Source organism: Triticum dicoccoides, chromosome 3B, assembly GCF_002162155.2.
Source record: "Triticum dicoccoides isolate Atlit2015 ecotype Zavitan chromosome 3B, WEW_v2.0, whole genome shotgun sequence".
Taxonomy (NCBI): domain Eukaryota; kingdom Viridiplantae; phylum Streptophyta; class Magnoliopsida; order Poales; family Poaceae; genus Triticum; species Triticum dicoccoides.
Genome location: NC_041385.1, coordinates 839,360,843 through 839,367,773, shown reverse-complemented (window position 1 = coordinate 839,367,773; position 6,931 = coordinate 839,360,843). Strand labels below are relative to the sequence as shown.

At 50.2% G+C, this 6,931-nt stretch overlaps 1 non-coding gene across 1 annotated transcript; it reads right to left on the bottom strand.

Annotated features, from left to right (window-relative positions):
- Positions 1-6,830: 6,830 nt before the first annotated feature.
- Positions 6,831-6,931, bottom strand: LOC119283038. Its single transcript, XR_005138997.1, has one exon. It is a non-coding gene; the product is annotated as a small nucleolar RNA snoR99 (small nucleolar RNA).

Here is a 6,931-nt window from a genome sequence, read left to right as displayed (position 1 = left end):
GGCTCAATAAGTAGGGTATCAGGTTCTCCCTCTTGCTGCATTTAGTGTTGTTTGTGCAAATGATGCCTTAGTGGCATAAAAAGCAGGGGCGATAGAAAACTATGTGCAAAGGAAAGCATATCATTCCGTGTCCACTTGTGCAAAAGCAAAGCGAAACTACTATACGGACGACAGTACCCTGGCCGATAGCTGGACGATGTTGGATCGAACGGTGTTGTTCAGTTTTGCTTTTCACGTGAACGGCTTCCTGTGCTACATCGTCTGCAAATCGTCCAATGTTTGTCGTCTGTGTAGCAGCGTTCAAAGCAAAGCTTCTCAATCATTCCACGTCCACTTGTGCAAAACACGGCGAAGAAAAATGGTACCACTAACCAAAGGTAGTCCCGACTTTTGCAGGAAAGATTGCAGAACAATGCTAGTCATTTTCTTGCTAATTTACCACGCTTAGAGGAACGACACACTGCCGAAAGCTGGTTAGGCTCCGGTCCAGATTCTTCTGTGTTGGCACACTTTGTCTGCCTAATATTCTTATATTCTTCTAATATTCCGAAAGCTGGTTTGTACTTGTTATTACTTAAAACCCACGCGTCAGTTTAAAAGTTGAATGCTTTACTTGCTAACCTTCGTGTGCCGATCTAGAGCAATGAACACACAGAACCACTGGGCTCTGCGTAGGCTCCTCGGCAGCTCATATATCCTGGCATGTGGGAAGCTGAGGACGGCTCTCTTGGTGTACCCTAATTTTTGACGTTCGACTGTTATGTGGTTACTTCGGAGTCCATAGTGCATTCTAGGGTGAATCAAACCATGTGTCAGTTAAATTCAGTTAAGTGGATTCGACTGGCAGAGTCGTCTTGCTTCCTGGTCGCTCCCGCGGGCAGCCGGGAGCGAGCCCTAGCCGCCAGCAGCGCCGCACCCACCACCGCCGCCGGACGGCGTCGCCGGGCAAAGCCCGGGCGGCTCGGCAGCGGCGGGGCCCTTTCCTCCTTCCGCTCGGGGCGGTGCGGCGCGGGCCGTCCTCTTCGGCGGGAGCTCGGGCGGCGGCTACGCTGGCTCGAGGCGGCGCGGCGAGGCAGCACGAGGGCGGGGCAGACGCGCATCGGGGGCCGGCTGGCGCGGATCTACGTGCGGCGGCGCGTCGCATGTGTTGGCGCGGGCGCGCGGATCTGAGCGGGTGCTTGGAGGGGAGCACGCAGGGGCATGGCGGCGAGGCCATGCGACGTGCTCGTCGTGACGAGGGGGCTTTGGTGGTCGAGTGGTGTTCTGTTCCACAGCGTGCAAGGGGCTCAGGAGGATCGGCGGGTCTGGCCTCGCGGTGCTCGTGGGCTTTGCTGCTCCTTCGGCGACGGCTTTGTGTGGTGCCAACTGCCAAGGGCCTGCTCGGCCGAGGGGATGGGAGGATGCCGGGGCGGCGGCCCCGGGCCTGACGCCGCCGGATCTTGCCGGCGGATTGGTCATCGTGCGTGGATCTTGTTCCTACTTCGAGGATCCTCGCCGAGTGGTGGTGGTTCTGCCGACGAAGCGGGAGGTGCTGTGGCTGGCAGGTCACTGAGAGCCGGTGGACGTCGACCATGGGGATTGTGTGATGTCGGTGCTTCGGATCTGCTCGGATTCAGAGGTGTGGTGGAGCTCCGAGCGAAAGTCTAGCCCCGACCTTGGGTCGGTGCCGGAAATGGCGGCACCATGGTGTCGCTCCCCTTCTTTAAGGTGTTGTCGTGGAGCTCCATTACACGACTCTCCAGGAGAAACCCTTAGCTTTGGATGATCGAAGCGGGCGAGGACGATGGCTACGTCGTTTCCTTCTTTGAGGCACCGCCTTGGAGAGTCAGCATGCTGCAGTTTGCACGGATCTCTTCGTCGTCGCGGACAGTGGGCGACGGGGCGGCGGCTCTAGGTGGTTTCTGTTTGTGCGTCGAGATGGCGATCTCGGGAACAAATGTGAGTGGCAGCTCTATGAGGTGGGGCTCTTGCTCGATATTGGTTGGGTGGCATTCTTGTCCCGCTTGGGGGGAGGGTGTCAGCCCGGTCGATGCGCCCTAGATGGGGCGGTCTGACTTTACGTCGGGGTGGCGGCCTCAGATGTAGTGCAGCGTTCGTGGTCTGCATGCAGTTGTCCTGCGCAACATGGGCTGCAGGTAGCTGTTTTGTGCGGCGTTGCTGCTCGAGGGCGAGTGGAGGTATGTCGAGGGAGGTGGTCCCGGATGTGGTGCGGCGTTCGTGGTCTGCATGCAGTTGTCCTGCGCAACATGGGCTGCGGTAGCTGTTTTGTGTGGCGTTGCTGCTCGAGGACGAGTGGAGGTATGTCGGGGCGGTGGCCCCGAATGTGGTGCGGCGTTCGTGGTTTGCATGCAGTTGTCCTGCGCAACATGGGCTGCGGGTAGCTGTTTTGTGTGGCGTTGCTGCTCGAGGACGAGTGGAGGTATGTCGAGGGAGGTGGTCCCGGATGTGGTGCGGCGTTCGTGGTCTCCGTGCAGCTTCCCTGAGCAGCGTCGGCTGCGAGTAGCTGCATCGTGCGGCGTTGCTTCTCGAGAATGAGCGGTGGCATGTCGGGGCGGCGGCCCCGGAAGGCGGTGTCGGTTGAAGGCGCAGGGCGCAGCGGAGCAGTGGAGCAGTGGATGTCGAGGCGGCGGCCTTGAGAGATTTGCAGCTTCGAAGGCATGGACCTTGTGTCGTATGGGCGATGTGGTTGTCATCGGTCTTGGCCATGGGTGGGCTTTGCCCTATGTGTTAGTCTTTGGGGTGTGCTTGGCCCTTGTTGTTCCGGTTTTTCGTAATTAATTGAACAATTCTATTCTGCTTAATTAATAAATGAGGCAATCTTTGCCTCCGTTTCCAAAAAAAAAAAAAAAAATCAGCGAAGTGTGCTCTGTTACGCGGTATGAAAGAACGGGTTCTGAGCAACATGCTTTGTCTGGTCTGACCTTTGAAGGTGTGAAGCTCAGGACGACGGAGAGCGGATTATCTACCATGCACAGGATATCCCGTGCATGTTCTGGCACCATTGATGTCGGGTCCACGCATGCCCCACCTCTCTCTCTATATTCTATCCCAGAAATATATCCTCTCTTATTTCTTTCTGTGTAAATTTAGATGCCTTATATCTTGTGAAACAAGAGTTTGATTTACATCCTATTTGGACAAATGTGTTTATTCCAACGAGACATTCAAAACAAAACCAATATTCAATAATTATTAAACATTATTATTATTAAAAATATACTCAAGAGTGGTCTTCTTTTAAAGTCCTAATCTTAAGGATTGTAAATCAAATTTTCGGTTCAAAAGATAAAATGGATTCTGACATTAACATCATAGGAAAAAACATGGGTTGGTGAGAGGAGAGAGGTCACATGAAAAGGGAAGGTTGACAGTGTGGAAAAGAGTGACCGGCTTATGTGACCCATTTGACATGCATGAACACGAAATCTCCACCATGCATGATCAACGGCCCGTGCATGGTAGATATGCTTTTCCGCGCTTGGTGCATCCCTGATTTCAGGCGCTCAACCTTTCTTTTCTTTCCTGTTCACAGTGCGTTCTAATGTTTAATAGTTGGTGGTGTTATGCAGAGGATGGAGATGGTGTCATCTGCTTGGCCTCGTCTGGTCAGGAATCAGGATGATGAGAAGAACGATATCTCTTGGCAGAAGCGGAGGGGATCAGGGGAGAGGACCTTCTTGTCAAATTAGCATACTGAAGCTCATACGGACCCTGAGATTAGAAGGTAGAGCGGAGGACGGTGGCGGCTCAGCCAGCGCCGAGCAGCATATGCATGGAGCTCGGCTTCTTCATCAATTCGATTCCCGGCAGCGCATCCATCCACTGCGTTTTACAATCCGTTACACAGCAATTATTCAGGGTTGGCTGTGTCTGTAACTCTGTATACACAGCATATTCAGAAACTTTCCCGTGCATGCTCAGATGCTCTGCTCCCAGTACACAACCTATTCAGAAACTTTCCCATGCTCTGCTACCGCTCCATGTACACTGAGAATGTATAGAGTGGATCATGTAGATACAACATGCAGCGATTCAACACAAACTCGTATAGGAATCAATGTAGCGAAATAGTACAACATCTCAACTGTCCCTTTTAGAAATGCAAACAGTACTACAAGGAATAAATATTCAGTTGAATACAAATAAGAAACATTCAGTTTGATGCAAGAAACAAACCTACACATACAACAATAACAAGTGCATATAATCCCTGACTGGCTATTCAACGGAGCAGCAAGTAACAAGTGCCAACTCCTGCCCACCATCAAGCCTTATTACAAATTTACAATACATGAGACACCCGAGCAAAGCGTGAGCCTGCGTTATCTTAGAGATAAAGGAGAAACAAACAGTTGGACGAGATAAGTAGGAGATATCACAAAAAAAAAAGTGATAGCTTGATATTCCGGCCGGGAAGCAAATGTAGATGCCTCGATGTTCCTTGGCAGGTAAAGCATCATCTTGCTCCATAGAAAAGAATCGACTTCCCTGAAAATCAGTGTCTATGAGAATGGTTGAACTCCCGAAATTACTAGTTTGCCAAGTTAATCAAACAGTGCCAACATATAAAATTAAAGTACTTTACTTGAAGCTATATGCACCTCAAATTGTTTAATGCCCGTTCAGAAGGGGAATCATAACTACTCGAATAATGTTCAAAGAAATGTCGATAGAGCTCTGAATTTTCGAGTTAAATGATGCATCTCCAGTTTTTCAATCTACATACATCTACGGTAGTCTTGCTACAACCCAAATAAGAATGTACTGTAAAGTAGTAAATAAAGGTACGGTATTAGGCAAGCTATAGCCTAAACTGGAACAGACGAACATCACCCGGTAGTTACCAGGAAACAGATAAGAGACGAACATCACCCGGTAGTTAAATTAGTCATCTCCAGTTTTTCAATCTGCATACATCTACGGTAGTCTTGCTAGAACCCAAAAAGTAGGTAGTAAATAAAGTACGGTATTGGGCAAGCTACAACCCAAACAAGAACAGAGGAACATCACCCAGTAGTTACTATGAAGCACATAAGAGACAGACTGGAGTCCGGAGATTGAAGCTGGAAACTTGAACGTACCAGCTGCTGGTCGTATGATGATACCGAGGATTATCCTACATCCGTAATACCCAAGCCTCTATTCCAGGCAAAGATTTTGCTCTAAGGTTTAGCCACTTGTGTGAAAATGATGTATGGTGAATACCGCATGTGACACGTGCTATTAGTTTGGTACCTGGTGGTGTACAAATGCCTTGTAGATTTAAGGTTTCGTTTCAAATTTTTTTAACTGGTGTGTCGTTCGGTTTGGTTCATTTAGCATTTTTTCATTCAATGTGGGGCAGGGTGGTGTGCTTATTTTTCTTGTTTGCTTCTATGTTTTGCCACTTGGTTGAAAATGACATTACATTTAACCGGTTCATGGCACATGTAATAACTTGGGATGAGGCCGTGTGCAAACCCGTGGTGACTCTAAGTTTGTATTCAAATTTTTTTGAACGTGTGTGCAAACTTGTTTGGTTCCTCTAGCGTTTTATGCGGTGTGTGGGCCAGCAACGATGTGTGAATTCATAGTACAGGAGTTCATCTGCCGAACGGTGTTTCTTGAGTTTTCATTGGGCTAATCGGCGTCGTTTGTCTCGGCGCTGTCGTCCTATTTTCAGGGACAGCGGTGCTGCTTCTGCCGCTGTTTGCTTTGCTGCTTCTACATTTGGTTTGTTTTTTATCAACCAACTGTCTGTCGGACAGCAGGGATTGGCTGTTTTGCTTTTGCCGTTGATGTGTGCATGCAAGGCGCAGTTTTCGAGGGATGTCATTACCACATGCATGTATCTTCTAGGATTCTCTCCGGCCGCTTAAGCTAGGCGATTTCATTTTGTTTTCTTTTTTAATGCGTGCATGGGTTGGTAATTGTTGGCATCGACACATCATGGTATTACGTGTGTGCTTTACCAAGTTGCCGCTTAACCCGTAGTTTCTCGATCACTGCATGTGTTTACTTTCTAGACGAATCATGCGTGTATAAATAGGAGTAAGCTTTGTTCCCGTTTACGACCAAGTGAGACAACCTCGCACACGGCTCTCCTTTCCTCTTCCTCCTCTCTCCCGTTTCTTTCCCAACGTACACCGGCTAAACCATCTGTCGACAACTTCATTGAAGCCAAGGAGGTGAGCCAGAGAAACAACCCCGTCGAGGGGGACCCGGACTTGCTCTCACGGTTCTTGGCGGTCATGGGCGAGGATGATGGCCGCACCAAGCTCCCCTCTGTGTTCCCCATGCCGGAGGCAAAGCGTCGGTTCCCGCGGGATGTGGTTGTCAGCTTCATTCTGGTCGGTGAGTATACGACGACCTTGGCCCTGACATGATTCTTCTGGATCCTCACCGCGAACCAGCGGCGCGAGCAGCATGTCCACTACGACGTCTCGCGTTCGCCGAACGGCAACGTGTAAAGTATGCAGTATCTGCACGCCGCTATCATCGAGGCGATGTGCCTGTGCCAGTCGGTTACCTTCAACGGGAGGGTCGCCAATTATTCGGCGTACAAGCGGATGGAGAATATCGGCCCGAAGCACTCGCTCGGTAACGGCGGCAAGTTTGTGGCGCGGTACCCGGTGTGCCACGCAAGGCCGCGTGCATGCTTCGGGAAGGAGATGGTCTACGTGCAGACGAAGACGGTCGTAAACTCGCAGCAGCCGTTATCCGGAAGTTCAGGTTGAACGCGGTGGCGCTATCTGTTTGTTAATATGTATACAAGAACTAAGCATCTTCACATCAGTTATTGATCAGCTAGAAACTGTTCGTTTTAGCAGACGAAAAGTGAAGAAGATGCTTAATATTCCACCCGTTAATGATCAGCTAAAAGCAGAAGGTTTTAGCAGAAAAAGTGAAGAAGATAGTTAAGGTGCAAGGGACTGCTTGCTCCCAGAGGCGG